Source organism: Myodes glareolus, chromosome 4 (genome assembly GCF_982192425.1).
Source record: "Myodes glareolus chromosome 4, mMyoGla1.1, whole genome shotgun sequence".
NCBI classification, from domain to species: Eukaryota; Metazoa; Chordata; class Mammalia; order Rodentia; family Cricetidae; genus Myodes; species Myodes glareolus.
Window position 1 is genome coordinate 62,263,509 of NC_142029.1, and position 21,261 is coordinate 62,284,769.

Genomic DNA, 21,261 nt, shown 5'->3' on the forward strand with positions numbered 1-21,261 from the left:
TTAGCCCACTGCTTATACATGCTAGGTTGGCTTTACAGTTTATTTTTCATATTTTGGAATCAATCATGTTGTTGGTGACGCTCATATGAAATATCTTCACAGGCTCTGAGCCCATAAATGCCTAGCAGGAAGGTCACCTTCTCCTAGCTAGTCAGCCAGCAAGCATTTGCTGAGTGCTTTAATGTCTCTAAGGCACTGCAGTGGAAGGCTTCATGGCTTCATGAAGTCAGCAGACACTTCAGTGGGCCCAGATAGTGCGCTAAGTGCTGGGAACATAGGTAACAGCTCCCCAGCTCTTGCCTTTGACACCCAGACTCAATCAACCAAGTCTGGGCTCACTGTCAAGTACGTGCAGGCAACTGACAACTAGGAGCCTTTGTTTTACCCAACGGAAGGATGTAGGGTCATGTGGGGTCATGGCAGCTTTTTATTCTGGCAGCAAAGGGTGATGGACAGACTGTCCGATTCTTCCATGCTGTTGACCATAGGTTGGGTCCTTACACCCCTTCTCTTAAGACCACTGTGTTCTTATGATGAACACCATGGTTTTCAGATCAACTCAGACTCTAGGACTAACAGGTGTGTCCAAATGCACCGCTGTTATCCATCTGCAGACAGGCATTTCTGACCCCTACCCACACTCCCATGTGTTCAGACCTCTGTGCAGAGGCAGAAGCTGGGGCAGGGCACCAGATGTGGGCAAGACATAGTTTGTATCTTGAACAGACCACACCGGGAACAGCGGTACTGCTCCATCTGCCGTTCTGAAGGCCCTGCTCTGAGCTTTAAGAATCAACTTGGGGGAGGTGTTTTAGCTCCCCCCAGAGCGTCACACACTTCCACAGACACTTGAGTGACCTGGGAAGGGGGTTCAAACATAGATCCTGATTCCAGGCTAGAGAGAGGCCATTGCTTAACTACCCCGAGTACTGGGACCCTCTGCTTAGATGGACTTACTGCCCACAGCTTACGCGCAGCCCTCTATTTTGTTCAGTTCACTGACTGGATTAAGCATCAGGGTTCCCGTTTCACAAATAACCCGGCTCGTAGTGGCGTTTTCATCCAAGACTTTTGATCCGAGTCCCAGATCATTATAGTTCACTCACGGCCCCAGATAATTTTCCTCTCTACTTCTACCCCCCACGTTTTGCGAGGTCATTCATTTGAAGGTCAAAGTCCTGTGCTTGTTTCATCCTTTGCAAACCTCTGAGCCCATAGCCCAGCCTTTCTTCTCGTGCTGTGTGGCAGCTGAGGAAGAAAATGATTTTCCAAAGCATTCTAGGAAGAGCTTGCCGCCGTGATTTGGTCCGAAATGATTATGCCCACTGGGAAGCCAACCCTGCTTGGGAACACGGCTCGGAGTCCTTATACATCCGGCTTTGCACAAGGTTTGCAATCAGAGGGTTTCAGAAAGGGCAGAGCCTGAGTACCAATTCGGTATATTTGTTTCCTTGTGCCCAGTGAAAACAAAGGACCCTTGGGCCAGCAGGCTGGAGTGCCGTGTTTCTATGGAAACACAAACCCATGTGGTTGAAGGATACAGCCTTAGTCTAGAGCTTTGCCAGCCCCACCGCTGATCCTAACAGGAAGGCTGTGAGGTGACAGTACCCCCATTTCCAGGATGAGGAAAGTGAGGCTCAGCTGCACTGGTCTTATGTGGAGCCCCTCACTAAGGCCCTGAAAATGAGTCAGTGCAGGCCAAGGGGGAGAGGCCTAAAGCCACCTCAAGCTGCATCCTGATTTGGGGAGGCAGCATGGATCCTCTCGTACCCTGTGGCTGTCCCTTTGGAACACCTGGTTTTGGATGGAGTTAGGCCACCATTCTTTGCTATTTTTTTTATTAAAGAATTCAGAAAAAAGTTGAAATAACTTCTGTACCCCTTTCACATACTTATGAATAATTAACTTAGCCCCATTTATGTGAGCATGTGTAAGATAGCTTTTTATTTTTTTCTGGAGCATTTGAAATTATAACCTTTCACACTGGTGTTGGCACAAAGGCATTTTCTTATCTAACCATAGTTCAGTGATGGTCAAAACTTTTTTTCTTTTTTGAGACAGAGTTTCTCTGTGTAGCCCTCAATGTCCTGGAACTCACTCTGTAGACTAGGTTGGCCTCAACTCAGAGATCTGCCTGCCTCTGCCTTCTGAGAGCTAGGATTAAAGGCATGTGCCACCATGCCCAGCAAGATTTATAGTGACAATATTTCCTCTCTAAGGAACATTCTTTATCCCAATCCAACCAGCTGTGTCTATAATAGCCTTTCCAGAAACTTACTGTCTGAGCCAGGGTTCAAGGCCAACATAGGGCAGGGCTTGGTGTGCCCTGTTAACCTCCTGTAATCTGGTGTGGTTGCCAGGTTGATGCTGGCTCTCCCGAATCACTCACTGTAGCATACAGGCTGTCATAGAAGTCCTTGGGAACCTGTGGAATGAGTGGCTACCATGCCATTCTCTGTCACATCTGTCCAGCTCTGGTGACACTGAGATGCATTGTGCAGAAGAGGGATGCTGGGAAGGCACCTGCTCAGAGCAGCTGAACCCCGCTACAAATGCAAGCGCATCTGGATGGCCCAGACAGTTTGGAATACAGCACTTCCTCTAGGCACCTGTGAATTTCAGAGTCATTCAGAGAAGGAGTTGTGCTCTCAACAAACATACACTACCCCCAACCCTTATGCATGAAAATCTGTGACCACTGCCAGGTTGCTCTCATTGGTTTTCTTTCTGGAATCCTTGGTGGAGGTCCAGAAGCTTCCATATCAAAGACTGCATGACGGATTAGCGGCTCATGACCTGACAAGATTCTTATGGATTTCGGGGCAGTGAAGGCTGTCTGCTAGATCACTTGGCTCACTAAAGTGCTGCCTGCAGTGACCTCCCCTATGTGAGGAAGGGAAGTGCCACATGCAGTGTGGATTCTGGAGCTAATGAAGCCAGCTTTCCATTCTCCTCAACCTCTGAGGTTGCTCTGCATCGTCCTGAGCAGACACGATGCAGGGTGACCCTGAAGATCTTCTTTCCATTCCTCCTGGGCCAGCCCTGCAGGAAGCCGTGTCCTGCTAGCTGAACAGCTTTTGACATGGGAGAGTTACCCGAGTGAACCCATCAGGGACACCACGGTCTAGCAGAATGTTTGATAACTTTACCGGATTTGAATGCCACAGGCTAATACTAAATTTTTATTTCTAGTAAACTAGCATCCTGTGTAGTAGTTGCTAGTCAGAAGTCTGGGCCTTTGAATCCCCTTTCAGCTGCTGTCACTGGTGAGGTTCAAACTAAGGGACAAGAAGGCTGAGTGTCACATCCACCAAGTGTCTGACTACACTATTGTATTAGTGCTGGGCCAAGTTCTGCTAAGATAACTAAGTACACACCACAGTTAAGCCCATGCAATGTGCATGGTATGGACCCACAGTGCTTTATTTATAATTTAAAAAGGCAAAATTCTTAAAACAAAAACAAAACAAAGCCCTGTGAGGTTTTTGTACCTCACTAGGCAGCAGCAGCAGCCTCCGCGATGCTATTTTTTGCCTTTATTTATCTCACTCGGTGTACATTGTTACACTTCTCACTACAGAAATATTTATTTGTTTGATTATGGAGTGCTGTTCCAGAACCTGCCCCCACTAGGGGGTTTACAGAATATGCAAATACTGCATTAGCTTTTCAGAATATGGAAAGTTCAGAATTACACATCTGACCTTGTGAGTTTTAAATAAGGGACGATGGAAGAAATAAATAAGCTGGAAATCAAATTATCATTCTCCTGGCCAGTAGACTAGGCACGAGCCAAAAGATGTGTCCACTCTGCACTTGGGTGATCTGTAGGTATATAACACACATTAGATTTCAAACACTTAATATGCAAAGTTGATGTAAACCTATCAGGTGACGTGCTGGAAGAACGTTTTGTATACAATAGGACTAATCAGTTACTAAAGATTAATTTCACCTGCCTTAACTCATTTTTGATGTGGCTGTTAGAAAATTTAAAATTATATTTGTGACTCTTATTTCACTGCTCTTGAGAATAACTAGCCAAGGTACTTACTTTCCAGCTAGGGACATGGGTGAGAACTTGCCTGGCGCATGTGGGCAGTTGGGTGTGAAACTGGAGTTGTCACCTGACTCCTGGCTTACTGTCTATTCTATTTCCTTCCAAACGATCTATTAGCTATCACGTCTTCTAAGATTACATTTGGAATCTAATGCTCTCAGTTTCATGGTTTTTGCTAAGAGAAGCAGGAAAGTCAAGGGCGGCCTTGGCGAGAATCAGAGAAGCAAATGAAAAAGATTATTCATTCCCAATTTCTATTTGATATCTCTCAGCATGATCGGAGCACTGAATTTCATGCAGACTTTGATGTAGGCCCCTCCTTCGTCTAGAAATAGGTGAGGGATGGGAAAATCACATCTCAGAGGAGGACGGGTGTGTCTGGCACCGTTGGAAAAGGGTGCAAGGGTCCCTTACTTCAGAAAGAGAGTCTCCAGCAAGCCTGGCCTAATGAATGAGCTCAAGGTTGAGAGATAGACCTTCTCTCAAAAAACAAGGTCATAGGCCACTGCTAAGAGGCAATCCTAGAAGTCTTCTAGCCTCCATACATACCTCCCTCATACCTACACAGAAGAGAAACCCATGTCCTGTGTCTTCTGCCAGTCTCAGTGAGGGCTCAGATTATCACATGAGCCGCATCAGTTACTGGACCTATGTCCATTCCTATCTTGGAAGGGCCAGGGTCAAGTGAGGGAGCATTTACAGCTGGGCGAGGGTGGGGGCTGGGAGGCACCTGCTCTGCAGGGAGATTAAGAGTCTGAAGGCACTGGCTGCCTTCGCTCAATCATACAGACTGGCTGAGCATCTGGGAACCATCAACAGGCAAGCAAGGAGTTACAGGGTGGCTGGGTTTGAATTTTGTTTCAGCTGCAAAGGCTAACCTCTCTTGAGCCAGAGTGTCTTTAACAAAGACAAGAAAAACAAGTCCCAGGAGGTCACTGTCAGGAGCAAATGGGCAGGAAAGCTCTAGAGGCTCAGCCATTGGCTAAGGCTGAGGGGTCTAATTTCTGACCATTGGCTTTCTCCCCTATCCTGGGAGTGAACCATGTATTTAAACCACCACCAAAGGGGGAGTGGAATGTAGTCTTTATTATAAACGGGAGGACCAGAGCACTCTAACGCGAGGCATTTTGATAATTAATGAGGTGAATGAGTCTAAAATTGCCCACTTTGCAAAAAGTTAAAGCCCAAAGTAGGATTTACAGTCTTTCTAAGACTCACTCAGGACATAGGTATGCAGAAGAGGCTCTCAGAGCCTAGGGGAGGGCTCCTTTGCAGTGAACACTCCCAACCTGTCTTCTGTTCAAGGATTGCTAAACTCAGGTCCAGGAAAGAAGGGGAAGGTGCTGGGGGATGGGTTCAGTGATGTTTGGCTATTGTTAGGCAACCATGGCCATAATTCTCAAGCTATGGATAAAACCCAAGGCTTTGGAATATCAAATGAAAGAAAGTCTTCTTGTCTGGGTAACACTGTGTCTACTTGATATGAAAAAGAAAACATCATTCCTTCCACTGGATAAATATACTAGTTTCCTTTAGAAAAACAATATCTGCGTTCTTACAAAACTGAATCAGCATTACTCTTCAGTGTCCTAAGTATGAGACAGGAGACGAATATCCTAATTAGACGAATGTCTAATTAAGACAGAAAATACCCCAGGGAGGGACTAGTCTGTCCATTGTTATTGATGATAATCTGGGTTCTAAATGGCCGTCAGGGGAACTGACGCTCTGAGCTCAGGCATTAGGTCCTTAGCTCCGATGTGCAGTCCTTGACCTCATGACCCAGTTTCCAGCTGATCTGATCTTACCAATGGCTGCTGATGACTTGCCAAGCTTCTCACATCTGAGAATCTGAGGTCTCTGAAAACAGTGGTCCTTCAGAGGCTCTGCTGCTCACTCGGTGTGCTTCACTGCGGCAGGGACTCAGCAGGATGGGTGCACAGATAAGGAAGAAGCTGACCAGCTGACCAGACAAAAAATGGACAATTTGGAGGGCTCATGACCATCGGTAACTGTCACAGCAAGCTTGGCTCACGTTGGCTCCCAGGGGAATTGGTGGAGCCTGTTAATCTCCTCTTCTCTGCAAATGAGACACTTCCTGAATTCGTACACCAGCTGGGCAGTCCTGTGAAATCCAGCTGAACTCCTGCTATTTCTCCCTCTCTCCTGTGAGCAGCATCCAATGGGCAGAGAGACGCAGAAGCCATCTGCAGTTTTCTCTGGAGATTTAACACGGTGTTGGAGATTATTTCCAAGCAATCACTTTTGCAACATGGGGTTTAAATTTTCCTATTGAATAAATGACAGGCCTACTAATAGATATGCTTGTGGGCCTTGTCAGAAAGATTTGGAGCACAGTCGTCAGTGGGCAAAAAAAGAAAAATCAATATTTTTTAATGACAATATGACGCAGTTAATTCAGCTCCCCAGACAACGTGGTTTTCCAGAGTTTTCAAGCCTGCCTATTTTCCAGCTCCCTTCCTGTTGCCTGGTTCTTTGCCTTCTAGGGCAAACTTTGTTTTTTCACTTAGAAATTAATTTTGAAGATAGCATACAAAGTAGTGAGCTTCATTATGGCATTTTCACAATATAGATCCCTTCTCCTAGACAGCCCTTTCCCACGCCCTACCCCACACTGGTTCCCTTCCTGCCCCCAAACAGCCTCCCAATTTGCTTTCCTGTCTTGGAGATCCCAGTGCCCCTAAAGCAAAGCTTTACTTCTTCAACCAGTGACTCAGTCCCGTCTGCTTTCTGCAACCACCCGAGGCCCCTTGGGATGGTAAAGGGTCTGAGCAGGAACAAGAACATGGCAGGACTAGACAGATGTTGAAGTGGTTCTTGGGGATCCTCAAGAGAACGGTTTGGTTATCTGAAGTAACCAGAGTGGTCAAGCCCAAAGAGTAAAGAACCAGGATGGTTCATAGGTCCATCAAAAGGATAGCTCAGGAGCTTCAGAGGACTGATAATTACTAGGAATCCTCTTTCCCAGGCTGTATCAAAGAGAGCTTGGGACAAGGTTTTGAACCCTTTCCTGACAGAACTGAGGGCTGATTTTGGAGCTCGAAAGACTGTATATATGTGTGGTGGGGGCAGCGTTCTCCAAAGAGGCAGTTTATTAAGAATCAGAAAACCCTGCAGTAGAAATTGGCCTTGATGACCAAGAAAACCATGTCACAACCACCTCTGGCTGCCAAGATCTCTTTGAGCGCAGACGATGCTCACATTACTTGTGGATAGGACTCAGAAAATACCTTCTGCCACTGGGACCAATAAACCCCAGACTCTACCCACCACTCCAGCAGCCAAAAAGTACTGGCAGGGCAGGAAAGACTGAACGTTTGGGTTCAGGTTCCATATTGTCCCTGTTGACTGTGTGTACAAGCTACTAACTTGGAGTTTCACTGTCACCCACCTATTCCAGTGGTACACATGGAGTGCCTACCACAGGTCAGGGACTCTCCAGGTGCCAGAGATACAGCAGTGTACCCAGGTGGAAGGAAGAGGACAGTAGGTGAATGACATCATCCTGTACAACGTGATCAGTGCCATGCAATGAAGCATCTGAGCAGGGCAGGAGGACCTGAAAGCTGGCCAGGGGTGGGGAAGGGCACAGATGCTTGGACATCTGATTCTCTTGACTCTCAAAGAAGCTCTTCCATAATTTCTTCTTATTTTTACTTTATATGTATGGGTGGATGTGTATGAATGCTACAGTAAATGCATGTAAGTACCCACAGAGGCCAGAAGAGGGCGTCAGAGCCCCTGATGTTACAAGCAGTTGTGAGCTGCCTGATGAGGGTATTGGAACCAGAACTCAGGTCTTCTAGAAGAGCAGTGAGTGCTCTAACCACTGATCCATCTCTTCTATCCCTCAAAGAATGTTTCAAAAGCAAACATTTATTTTTTAGAGAAGTTTTTTTTAATGTTTTAGTTATTTTGTATACAGTGTTCTGCCTGCACACACCGTACATCTGCCTACATTCCAGAAGAGGGCATCAGATTACATTATAGATGGCTGTGAGCCACCATGTAGTTGCTGGGAACTCAGGACCTCTGGAAGAGCAGTCAGCGCTCTTAACTGCTGAGCCATCTCTACAACCCCTAGAGAATTTTCAAAATTAGCACTCAAATGTTGAGTTTTATTAGAGCCTTTTCATGTACGTGTTACTGTGTTTGTCCATTATTCAATCTCATTATACACTACTGTTCCGCGTCTACCAATTCTCCTCTTCCCCCAAAACGGTATTGCTTCTTAAAAAAAAAAATGGAAGCAGACACATGATACTGTGGCATTGAACTTTCCCTGTCTCTTCCCACTCTTTTGTTCTGCCCTCACCTCACTCCTCCTAGTCACCTCTTTCCTTCCTGAAAGTTTCCCAACTCAACTGTCAACTTATAATCAATTAGGGTACAAGCAAAGGAAGAACATAAAGTCTACCTTTTACACAACTCAGCAGTAACTTACTATCTCTTCCCTCTGGAACTCATTTCCACGTAAGGACAGAGAAGGAGTTATCTTCAACACTCCCTGAGAGTGCAGTGGGGTGCTGACCTGGGAGTCCCTGAAGCTCAAGATGGGCACCGTCACACAGAGAACCCCTCTGTCCACTCAAGTGCAGGGTCTTCAAAAGCCCAGCCATGTTGTTTACAGAGACAGACAGCTCAGAGACTGACCACCAAGGGTCAAGTAATTGACCATGGGAACCCTGCATTTGGTGGTCAGGTATGTGTCCAGCATAGACGGTAGTGGACATCTTTGTCTCACTGTGAGATGCCAACCCCAACTGGCTCTACAACTGACCAATGGCACATTGGGAACCAATCCATCTGGGGCTGGAGCACAGAGGCTGCAGAAGGATCAAGAAGAAGAGAGAACCAGTCTCCTCCCAGCTCCTTCTCTTCTGGATAGATGCCAGTGAAGCCATTTAATTTCTAGTGAGGGTGGGTGGGATGAGGTGTCTGGAGCCAGCCACCCTGTGCTCTTTTGGTGAGTTTATACAAAGGATCTCTTCTTTAGTAGCATAGAGACCTACACAAGCAGGAGAAGAATGAGACTTGACCTCTGCCAGAGGTCTTAAATCAGTAGCCACCAAAGAATTCAAAGATCTCAGGAGAACCTCTATCTTTTCCATGAATAAAGCAAACTCACAGTGCAAGGCTTATTAGTGTTTTGAGGTAGGGTTCTTCCTATCGTTCTCCCTCCAATCCTCCTGTCTCTCCCCCCTTTCCCCCTGGAGCTGGCTTATCTGAGTCCCGAGATCCACAATTAACTTTATAATTTTTCTAACTGCAAAAGGGGAAGAGAGGCACCAACCTGACACTTGAAACACGATGACAGATGGTACTTGCCAGCCAGCAGGCCAAGAGGACATCACACAACGTGACTGTCCTGAAGTGTAAAAGCCGCTGGATGGGTCTCCTGTTGGCCAGAACACAAATAATGGATTTCCTGGCAAACGTGTGCTGTGAGAGGCCCAGGAGTTAATTGGCTCCACGTCTGATTCCAGAAAAGATAATGCTTGGGAAGGTCATCTGGACATCAGGAAACTTTCCAGAATGGGCAATTATCTAGTAGTTTTCCAAGTTCCTCTTTATTCTCCTAGTGCATGCATCATGATCCCAATTTTGGAAATGCAAGTATCCTGTTATGTCGGTTCAAAGATGAAACAAACGTGCTGTTTGGAAAACCCTATCACTCTTCACAGTGGGGTGGCAGCTTTCAGTAGGTTTCCCTTCTGGGCATCATTTGTTTACATGGTCATGATTCATAATAAAAAAGGAAGTCTAAGTATAAGATCATCTCACATCATTAGTAATGGTGTGTAAATGCCCAAAGCTCTTGGGATCCATTCTGTAGACTCTAGTAGAAACTGTGTACAGGGCCTATGCCAGTTCTGAGGTGGAGGAAGGACGACTCAGGAGTCAGCCTCAATTTCTAACTTCCTTAGCATCAGCATTCATCACTATTATATACAGCAGTCTTTACTAAGGCATTTCTCAAATGGGGTCACAGAGATGAGATTCAGTTCAGCACATCTGGGCTGGAACCTGGGATTCCGCACACCTGCAAGCTCCCAGGTGATGCCAATGTTACCTGTTCACAGATAACACTCACACTTTGAGTAGCCATGCTTGAGATAGGCTCATGTCATCCTGTTGGACATTTAGCCTGCTTGTCCAAGCCCATTCCCTATTCTGCCCAAATCTGACATCATCGATTCCCTTGCTACAGCACCAGAGTCCATGTTTGGATGCTGGGTTCCATCATGACTGGCCAGCTTCCTCTGTCCACCTCAAGTTTTATATCATTGGGTGGTGCCCAGCTTCAGCGTCTCCTTAATGGTCTGTGTTTCATGTCCTTGTGTGGTCCCCTCCCCTACTTAACAGAGCTGATCTGGGTAGCTAGTGACATTTTGTGGGACTTGGATGATGAAGTGCTAAGACGTCTTGGTTTTCCTTCATCTAGACACTTCCACATATACTGGGAGAAGCCAGCTGTTACGTGGGTGTACTGATGAGACAACTATGGTACTGTCAATAGTTGTCAACCAGTGGGGCATTCTAGAAGCATATCCTTTAGCTCTCATCTAGCCTCTGGGAGTTGCGGGCCCTGCTGACATCTCGACAGCTGCTGTGTGCAAGATACTGAATTAGAACCTCCAAGCCGAGGCATCCCTGAGTTCCTGGCCCTTGGACAGGTAGGATGCCTATTGCCTTCAGGTGCTGAGCCTTGGGGAGATGTTGTACAGCAGTAATCAACCTGTCTTGTGCAGTGTTTTGTACACCTGTCTCATGCACACCTGTCTTGGATACAGTGTCATGCATGCCTGCCTTAGACACAGTGTTTTGTACACCTATATCACGCACGCCTGTCTTGGACACAGTGTCACGCATGCCTGTCGTGGACACAGTGCACAGCTCTCACAGTGCTGACTCCTCTTCTAGGACACCCCATCCTATTCATCCTTCAAGAATCAGCCTTCCATTCAATTTCCCGAGGAGGCCTTTAATGGCTTCCACTCTCAAGGTTTGGCCAGATGCCACTTCCGTAGGTTGCCATGATATGCCGGGCACATCTCCATCACCATGTTTATTAGAGCATCTCGTCATCATCTATTTGTCTGGCACTTCCACCAGGCGACGTGCTCTCCACAGGCAGAAGGATGAGCCGCTCTGGCATCCTTATGCCAGTCACAGTACCTGGCACACAGCAGGTGCCACTGAGCATTGGCTGAAGAAATGAATGACGCCAGCTGCTCTGGGATTATGAGTGAACAGCAACTCGTCCGTCACCCTGGAAGCTTGGGAGACACCTGCCCCTGCTTGCTCAACCCACCGTCTCACACAGGTCTGCGGTGACCCAGGTCCTGTTATAGCCTCATTTCTAGTTTTTGTTCACACAACTCACTCATTAACTCACCCCAGTGCCTCTTTGGACAACACTTCAGAAGCACTTATGGAAATACTGAATTTTGGGCTGGAGAGATGGCTCAGCGGTTAGGAGCGCTGCCTGCTCTTCCAAAGGCCCTGAGTTCAATTCCCAGCAACCACATGGTGGCTCGTAACCATCTGTAATGAGGTCTGGTGCCCTCTTCTGGCCTGCAGACATACACGTTGAGAGACTATTGTATACATAATAAATAAATATTTTTTAAAAAAGGAAATACTGAATTTTAAGATGTTTTTATTTTATAAGTGCTTACATAAAGACAACAAACAGTATAATGAATGATGTCTTTGAAGCTTTTTCTTTTAAAGTACAGAAATGTTTCATATACAGCTACTTTAACTAACAGCTAAGGGGCTGGGGAGGTGGCTCAGTGGCTAAGAGCTCATGATGCTCCTGCCGAGCACCTGAGCTCAGTTCCCAACATACATATCAGGTGGCTCACAGCCTCCTGGAACTCCAGCTCTCTGGGACTGATGCCCTCTTCTGACCTGTGTGGGCAATAGCACGCAGGTGCACACAGACAGACAGACAACCCCCTCCCCTAGTCTTAAGCCCAAGACACAATGCTAAATTTTAAGCTGGGTCTTGTGGTATATGCCTCTAATCCTAGTACTTAAGGAAGCAGATGCAGGGGGATCAAAAGTTCAGGGCCTGTTTGAGCTATATAGCAAGATGCTGTCTCACAAACAACACAATCAGTGTTCATTCTAGCCTAGGAAGGTGTTTCTATGACAAGCTCACCAATGCAGTGTGCAGTTTCCCTGCTATTCACCCTGATATGAGAAACACAGAACCAGGAGAGAAAACAGCAGGACGCTCCATCCACATCCATGATCTCCACGAAAGCTCCCTAGGAGACAGCTCCCCACCCCAGCTCCTTACATGGCAACCTACACCTGGATACTTTTTGCTGAACTTCTGCTTGCCAAGGTTGGCCAACAGAGATGGGAAGAGAAAGCCTCAAGGTAAGTTCTAGAAGACTGTGTCGCAGAGGTTCTTGGAATGCAGGACTCTGAATTACTGCACCACAGCCTCAGACAATGTGATGACATCCGCGTCCCTTCCACCCGTGCTCTGAACATTGCAGGCCGCTGTCACTGGTCCAGTGCTGGGATGCTGTCTGTCAGTCCACCATAGGGAGCTCAAGGACAATTTCTGCTTATTTGTTTGAGACAAGGTCTCACTGTGTGGTCCAGGCTGACTTCAAACACTCTAGCTTCAAACTTTTCTAGTTCTAATTAAGTAATTTCATGTGTCTGGTGGCTACCACACAGGGCAGCTCACTTCTACCAGAGCTGGGATGATCCTCAAGGACACAGCAAGGACATACTCATCAAGGACAGTGTGTAAAAAGGAAACAGTCTATAGCTTCAAGGTGGAACATCAAAGCCAGAATGTCAGAGGCAGGGCCAGAAAGCTGTCTGGGAAGAGGGAATTTGGAAAGGAACATGTCATCAAAAGACCCTGCTTTGTCCCTGTCTGACCGCAATGCTTCTCAGCAGCGCTGTGTTCATCTGATCCCTCAGGTAGACAGAGTATTTGATTAAAAATCATTAGGAGATGTTAAAAAGCCATCATCCTACTCTTGCTGTTCCTTGTCACTCAAAGGACAACTTGGGGAGTCACAGAGAAGTCAACAATAGGTGCACATTGGAAAGGGAAATAATATGCTCTCATAGCAACGGTTTAGGACGCTTCCGAAGGTTGTACAATTAAGACTATCCCTGGAACTCCTGTTCAGGGAGAAGATATGCTCTACCAGTGTCTGCTGTGGTCAGTTTGAATTGTCAACTCGACACAATCTAGAATCATCTGGAAAGGGAGTCTCTGTGAGGTGCTATTTAGATTAGGGTGGTCTGTGGTCCTATCTCTGTGGGATTATCTTGATGGTGTTAACGGAAATGAGAAAGAAGACCCAGCCACCGTGGGTGGCACCATTCTCTTGGCAGGGTATTCTGGGGTTGTAGAAGAGCTAGAGAGACAGATCTAGCAGGCATTGATTAATTGTTTTCTGCCCTTGACTGTGGCTGCCATGTGACTGGCTGTTTCAGGTTCCTGCTGTCCCGACTTCCCTATGATGGACGATATGATGAACTGTAAATTAAAACAAATCCTTTTCTCCTTAAACTGAGCCCCCGCAAAGAAACCCAAGGTAATTTTAACCCATAAAATTTTTATCAGTGACCGAAATTACTATATAAGCACTGCCCAAAATGCTGGCCACTAGACCCAGGTGCTATAGAGTGATTTAAATGTAACTTATAATTTTGTAATCTAATTTAATTTAAATAATTGCATCTATCTAGTGGCTATCATATTGGACAGCATAATTTTATCACCTATGAACTAGTTAAATAAAAACTTCTCTGGCTGGTAAAGGGCACCCCCAAGTACAGTTGAATATTCCATGGGCAACCTGTGCTCTGATTTTGGCAGTAACATGGGCCAAAGGTCAACTCTGAGACCCAGGTTGGAAAGCGACTCCTCAGCATGGTCTTTTGATGCCATTACAAGACAACTGGTAAAAAGATCCCCAAAGAGACAAGCTGGGAGAGCAGGGTGATGCTGTCTGGTGTCTGATTATCCAGTGCAACAGGCAGAAGCAGGCACCAGCGACTTACTTTCCCACAGCGGGAAAGAACGAACACTGGGTTTTCCCAGCCTCAGTCTTGGTTCCTTCTACACAGGACAGCGAGAAAGCTTAGGGTTGTGTTTCTCAGGCTCTCGTGTGCATTCAGGATGTGTGTGCTCCAGGCTGGGGGAAAGCTGTGGGCAAGGAGGCACCGCTCTGTTTCCACTGTGCCTGGCAGAGCAGGACGTGGAGATGTGACCAGAACGAGGCGACTGTAGTTAGCATTGCAGTATCTTGGTCACTGCTGCTGGTGAGTAGAGACAGTTACACGGGGTCTCAGAATCAGTCAAATGCCACGTTCTGAGCTCTGGAATGCTGCCACAGGATGTGGCCTTGGATCTTCCACACCCTCTTGCTTTTATTGCCCTGTTCCGTTCAATGGCTTTGGATGCATCTAATTCCTTACGTAAGGTCTGTTTCCACTCCAAATTTTTAGACTGATTTTTTTTCCCAAGTTTTCTTTGATTGTTGGGGACTGTAGACACCCAGACCCTGAATTTCCTGTCTGCAGCTTGTTTTCCTGTGCTTGCAGCTGCTCTGAGCACGAGACCCTCGGGAGTTACAGACAGCAGGGGAGTGGTTTCTGGTGGGTTTGCAGCTGAGACCTAGGGTGTGGCCATTAGTCAGGAGACCCTATATAAGCTGTCCTGGAACACAATAAAGTTGGCATTCTTGGTTCAAGGGGGCATTCTTGGGGGAATTCAATAATGACTCGTGTCTCTGTCTGTCTCTGTGTGTGTATGTTCCAATCTCAAGCCCCTTGCTGGGCTTGTGAACCATATGGTACCACATAGCGCGTAGAGCACAGAGCAGTAGTTGAATTACATTTGATGTTTATTTTTTTTAAAAAGATAAAACAAACTATCTTTTTTCATTTTACATACCAATCCCAGTTCCCACTCCCTTCTCTCCTCCCACCTACCCCCATCCACTCCTCAGAGAGGGTAAGGCACATTGCTTTGGGGAAGGTTCAAGGCCCTCCCTACTTATATATAGGCTGAGCAAGGTATCCATTCAAAGAAAACAGGTTCCTAAAAGCCAGTACAAGAAATAGGGATTAATCCTGGGGCCACTGCCAGTGGCCCCACAGTTACACTGACTCCCTTTTCCTGCGCTGATATTTCTGATTGACACATCTGTATTTAATCACACACATCTTATTCAATCATCTTACCCACCCTCAACAATGGCAACTTCCCCTCTGCTTGCTTTGTAGATGACTGTTGGCCCTGGGCCTGAGTCTGTTTGTAGCCAGCACTTGGACAATCCTCCATCTTGTTTCTCCACTATCTATGCCACAAATGTCACAAAGACAAGGAGTGCCCTTTTGGATGCCACTGTCTCCTTTTTTTGTGATGAGTTGATCTCAGACACGAAAAGGAAAGGATATAATGGTACACTGTAGAAGGAATGGTGTTATCTTTGCCACCGAACGGTAGGGTCACTACGAACAAAAGTTCAGTAATATGCTAGCTTGCTTCCTGCTGGAGCAATCACAGTTCTAAGTCCGTAGAATGGAATTCTAAGCACAGACAAGTGGCTACAAAGTGGTTTCTGCTCATGGGCAGTCAAGGGAATGTGAATGGCTGGGGAATGCGGACCAACAGAGAAACCACAAAGGCTAGCCTTCTGTCAAGATACGGGCATTCTCTGCTTTGCCGAAGGAGAACCTCTAACCGCCATGCATTTTCCCTTCTATCCATGATCCTTCTAGGAGAGACACACCCAGTACTCCCTTTGTAGAAGGAGAAATGAACCATTCCTTAGCAAAACAAACAACCGCTCCAAAACAGTGCGTCTTAGGCTTGAGAGAAAAGAGGAAGGAAGGGAAGGGGCTGGGCCTTCTTCAGCTCCCCTGTCACATCCTGTTGGACAGGCGCTGTGCGGTCCAGAGAAAGACAGCAGGACAGACTAACTCACCTCCACAGGGCTCAGAGCTGTCTGCAGGCTTTTAATTCCTGCTGTGGGTGGTATTGATTTCACGTGCATTCTTCTACAGCAAACTCTGGACCACTTGATTATTTAAAAGCCCACCCTTATAAATTAAAAAAAAGCCAATTTAACCCTTTAGACCATTAGAATTGCCATGCATTACCACTGCAAATGCTTCCTTCCTTTTGCCTTGCCAGTGGTCAAGGAGCAAGAAGGCAGGGCTCCCAGACGGAGAATGTATTTCGCTGTTAGACTTATGCGTCAGATTCTCCAAGTGCTGGAGCGACTAACCCTGCTCTCCCTGTAACTAGCATAGAATAAAAATTAAGAGCATCACAGAGAGCACATGGTGGCTCACATTTAAGCACTAACTTTGCTACAGAGGCACAAATGCTCCTGGCTCCTTACTTGCTCAAAGGAGAAAACGGAAGGAGTGAATTTCTCACCCGTCACTCCAGCCCTCTCCCCTTAATTTACCAGCGCCGTTTCTCAGTGATCTTTTCCAAGAAACCTGAGCATGCCCCTACTTCATCACACAGGCTGCCCACTTCCTGTAACTCTTGTGCCCTCTCCTCCAGCTTGGTGACCTCAACCGGCCAGGGTCCTCCCAGGGGCACAAAACAACTGGCATTCAATTTGTTCGCAACCATTGCTTGTAACCTCTGACAGCAGAAGATTCCCTACCCCGGAAGGCTTGTTTATTTCCAAGGGAGGCCACCATTTTTGTCTCATTGGCAGGGTATTCACACAAAAATATTCATTTTATTCTCTAAACCTGAGGGTCCATCTTCTCAAGAGTTTTGAGAAGAAAAGATGTCTGGTAGAAGAGGACTCTAGCTGAAGATTTTGTCAAGATTTTTTTTTCCAGAATAACTTTTATTTTTTTTTCATGAAAAGGGAACAAATACTAGAATGCAAATTCTTGGAAGGCATCAACTATACCTTCTGTATGCATCCCTAGCATCCAGTAGGATTCGGCACACAGTGGGGACTTCCTAAGTACCATACAAACTGAACTCTCCAGCATCTACTCCTGCCATACTGCTCTCATCGGGTCAGCAGTGGATAAACCACGGACAGGACCCCTGCTTTCTTCATGTCCTGTATCTTGATTGGTGGGCTCACCAGTGAAGCTGAACCTCGGCGCTGTCTCCCCTTTTTGCCTGAATGATCTTTCTGTTACTATGGTAATGCTTGGCACGCAGATGCTCTGTAAATGACAGTGGGAGGGGATCATGAGAGAGACGCAGTTTGGAGAAGAATCTGCCCAGAGGGCAACCTCCTCAGTAATCTGCAAAGCCTGTGCATGTCTCATTTTATAATAATTTCCTTTAAATAAAACATGACGGCATATAGAACAGATGCAATATGCTGAAATTGAGACTGTATTAAATATGAGATTAAAAGCGAGTATTTTAAGACATTTGAAAAGAATACAAGGGGGAATTTGGCCCATGGATAAGACACTGGTTCATTTAGCTCATAAGGTAACAGCAGCAGATTTCTACCAATGGGAATGTGAGGCTCCACTGAATAGAGGCCGGGGAGTAACTTGAGATCTGAGCAGTGAAGATTAGCTGCTGTGAGCATCCACGACTTCCTAGCAGAATGGAGACGACTATTTGTAGGGCCTGGCCTCTGATATGTAAAACTCTAATGTCATGATCAAGATAGAGTCTGAGACAGTGTAGGAACACAACATGAACATGTCAAGATCTGAGCCAGAAAGTCAACTTTCTCCACACTGGTCTAAGGATGGGAGAGCAGGCGAGTGTCTGACGCAGGCGCTGTGACACCACGGGAAACCTGCTACCTTGTGGAGAACGTGCTGTAAGCATATTTGAAGAGAGCTGCTTTGCTTTCTTCATTTGTGGCTTCATTAAAATGTTTGGAATTCAATCCACCAACATTTATTGGAACTAACAGTGTCTTAAAATGGTGATATTCCACGATCAGTTAACATAGCTTGGGTCTTGGGAAAGGGAAGAAGGGAGTAAGTACCCCGACACCCCAGAAGCCAGGAATAGTTTCTGCCTCAGGATACTAGGAAGTCTCAGGAGTGAATGTGCAGAGTAGAGATGTCTGTCTTGGTTTCAGGAACATATTAAGGAAATGGCCTGGATTATTCTTGTGCAAGCCACTCAAAGGGCTTATTAAAGGGCTGTTGCATCTATCACGGACATGAACGGACGTCCACAGAGATCCAGAAGGTATTACATATTTAACGAGTGAATGAGTGAGTAAAACAGTTCCCACATTCTGAGAGGGAGTCTTGGTTTTTCCTTATGGTTTCCCACTATCCCTTTGTTCCAATGTCCCCAGGACCACAGATGCTGTCATAGCCAGCCACACTGAGATCACCAAATGTTTTCGAATCCCTTTCCATTATAAGCTCAATTAGCAACAAGCACCACAAATAACTAATGGGGAACTTTGGATCTAAAACCTTTCTGGTTGGGACACTTTACCCTGATGACCATGAGGACTGACTGAACATGAGCAAATCCTGTCCACAGGGGTGGGAAGGGGGATTTGGCCAAAATGTTTCCAGATCTTCTGCGTCATCTCCGTGACTACCACACTGGTCCACTTTACTGTGCCTGACCACTGGAACCACTGGAACCCCCTCCTAACTAGTAATGGTGTCATGACTCTTACTCTCTATAAACAACATAATTGTTGCACAAGGGAGCCGGTTATATTTTTGAAATATTATTTCTCTGTTTGTAATTCTCCAGCAATGACAGCAGTAGCCAGGCTCGCTGCTGCCATGCTGAAATGCCTAACAAAAACGACTGAAGAAGGCCAGACAGTTCCAGAGAGCTTCAGTCTGTCATGGTGAGGAGAACAGGACAGAGCAGAACAGTTTACCTCACAGTGGCCAGGAGACGCAGAGACAATGTCTACGGTGTTTGTAAGACTCACAGCCCCAAGACAGTCAGAGGCCACAGAGGCCCAGCCTGTGCCACCCTGGCGTGGGCTGGAGTAGGTGCCATTATGATGAGCAAGCATGTGGTGGAGAGATGGGAGAGAAAGAGAAGTGGAGTGGTTTGTGCACTATGAAGAGAGGAGGGTCTGGAGACTCGAAAGCGATGAGGAACAGCCCAATGTGACAGGCCTGCACTGCCACCTGAGCCCATGGTGATATCTGGACCCTTGCTGCTGCCAAGGGTCTGTGTTGATGTCTGTGGCTTGTATCACTACCAAAGACCATGCTGACCTCCTTGGTCTGGGCTGCCATCTAAGGACGTGCTGAAGTCTGAGTACCGCGCTGAGCTAGGCCAACCCCTCATCAGCCATCACATGGTGGTGCCAGCATGATGTAGACTCAGGAGAGATGGCTCTGACCTCTGACCCCGCCCCTTGCCTGGGAAGCGCAGAAGAGCTGGCTGGGTGTGAGTGTAAAGAGCTGACCCCGATGATGTGGGTGCAGGAGATCTGGCCCCAATGGCATGGGTGTAGGAGAGCTGGCAGGCTGATCAACTCAGCTACCAGCCAGGCTCAGATCTCGGACTTTGAGCTGGCCCACTGCAATGCCTACCCTCTCTGTGAACTGCTGGAGAGAGCACAGGAAGGGGCCAGTTCTGCAAAAGCAAAGCTGCAGGATCTGCATGATTGGGGCAGTAGCAGGACATCCAAGAGGAGTCCGGGTGAGGGTCTGGTATCAACGGTACAGCAGAAGCTAGTGGTCCTGAACCAGACCGATGACTCAATGGAATCAACATTTGCAAGTAAAGCTGGCTGGACGAAAGGGTGGCACAACTGAGACACACCACGACACACCGCAGCTTCCAAGGCAAGATTTTCTTTTTTTAATTTCTATTTTCTGTTTTCTTCGTGGGGAGGTTACAGGGGCAGAGGGAGGATATGGAAGAACTGGGAAATGAGTGGGACTGGCGTGTGTGCTATGAAATTCACAAAGAATCGACAAAAATAAATGGGAGAAAAGGCATCGCAGCCTGACTCTGAGGAGCCTCCTCCACTTCCCTTCTATTGCACCTGGGCTGTCGGTCTATGAGATGAATGAGGGCACAAAGAATAAGCACAGGTGTTCAGTCAAAAGCGTGGCGATGCCCTGCTTCCCCCTGAGCAATGCGTCAGGGAAACGGTCTCAATTTTTCATGCTGAGGACAGAACAAAAGCCTCGCAGGAATTAAACGGTGGCCATGTCTGTTGTCGCCTTTAACCTATGTGGTACCCAGGGAGGCGTGACTTTATGACAGTTTGTAAAGGACACAGGCGTATCCTAAGTCTTCCTTCCTTGGTGAACCATTTCTGGAAACATCCTCGTAGATACATCCAGAAGAGTGCTCTGCTGATGCCCTAGGTCCTTCTCAATCCAATCCAGTTGACAATGAAGCCTAACCATCAAGCCTTCTTAATTATCTGCACTTAAACCCCAAATGGCCCCTCTTGTCTAGGTTCTGTGTACCCAGGGGTTCCAGATTCCCTCACTATGTTTCAGCCACACCCAAACACGTCTCTGGGGCTTGCTCATCACACCCCTTTCCTAGAACATTCTCTTTCTGTCACACATATTTCAGCCTGAAATGTCTTCCTGGGATGTCTTTTTTGATCACAGAACCAAGTGCAACCTGCCACCTGCTATACTGATAACGTCATCAATTCCCTTCATAGTGGGGTTCTCCTGGTTCAATTTATTATTATTATTTTCTAGTTCCCTGAGAGTGTACAAGCTCCAGAGGTCTTGTTGATCTTAGTTACCAGACTAATGCTGAGCATGCAGTAGGTGCTTCATATTCTTACTGAAAGAGACGCAAGATCCAAACAGTTGCGGGTGAGTAGTTTACGAGCCACAATGAATGTGGGTTTGCGAACTGGACTAAGTATGAGGCAGACGCCCGACAGTAAGCTCAAGGTGTACGTGAGTGCATAAGTTGCTGTGTTGTCCTACACTGTAGGGGCCCCGCTGTGCTGTCATGTCCACAAAATCAGTTCTAAGTCTCCTTGACCCTGAGCTCAGCAGGTTCTCTCCTGGGTTCTGTCTCACGGAGCCTAGAACTCACCTGTTCAGTGCAACCTAGAACTGCCTCTTTGTCCTCTGGAGGACTCAGCTCCTCTTTGGCACTACTGATACAGTTTATTAGATCTAGGAACCCTAAGGAGGTTTTGAAAGCAGGAAAGGTAGTCTAATTCTTGGATGACTTTCTCTGGCAGCTGCAGACA

At 46.8% G+C, this 21,261-nt stretch overlaps 1 protein-coding gene across 7 annotated transcripts in view; it reads right to left on the bottom strand.

Annotated features, from left to right (window-relative positions):
- Positions 1-21,261, bottom strand: part of Tmem108 (transmembrane protein 108) — a 281,925-nt gene that overhangs the window by 88,784 nt on the left and 171,880 nt on the right. The window lies entirely within an intron of this gene.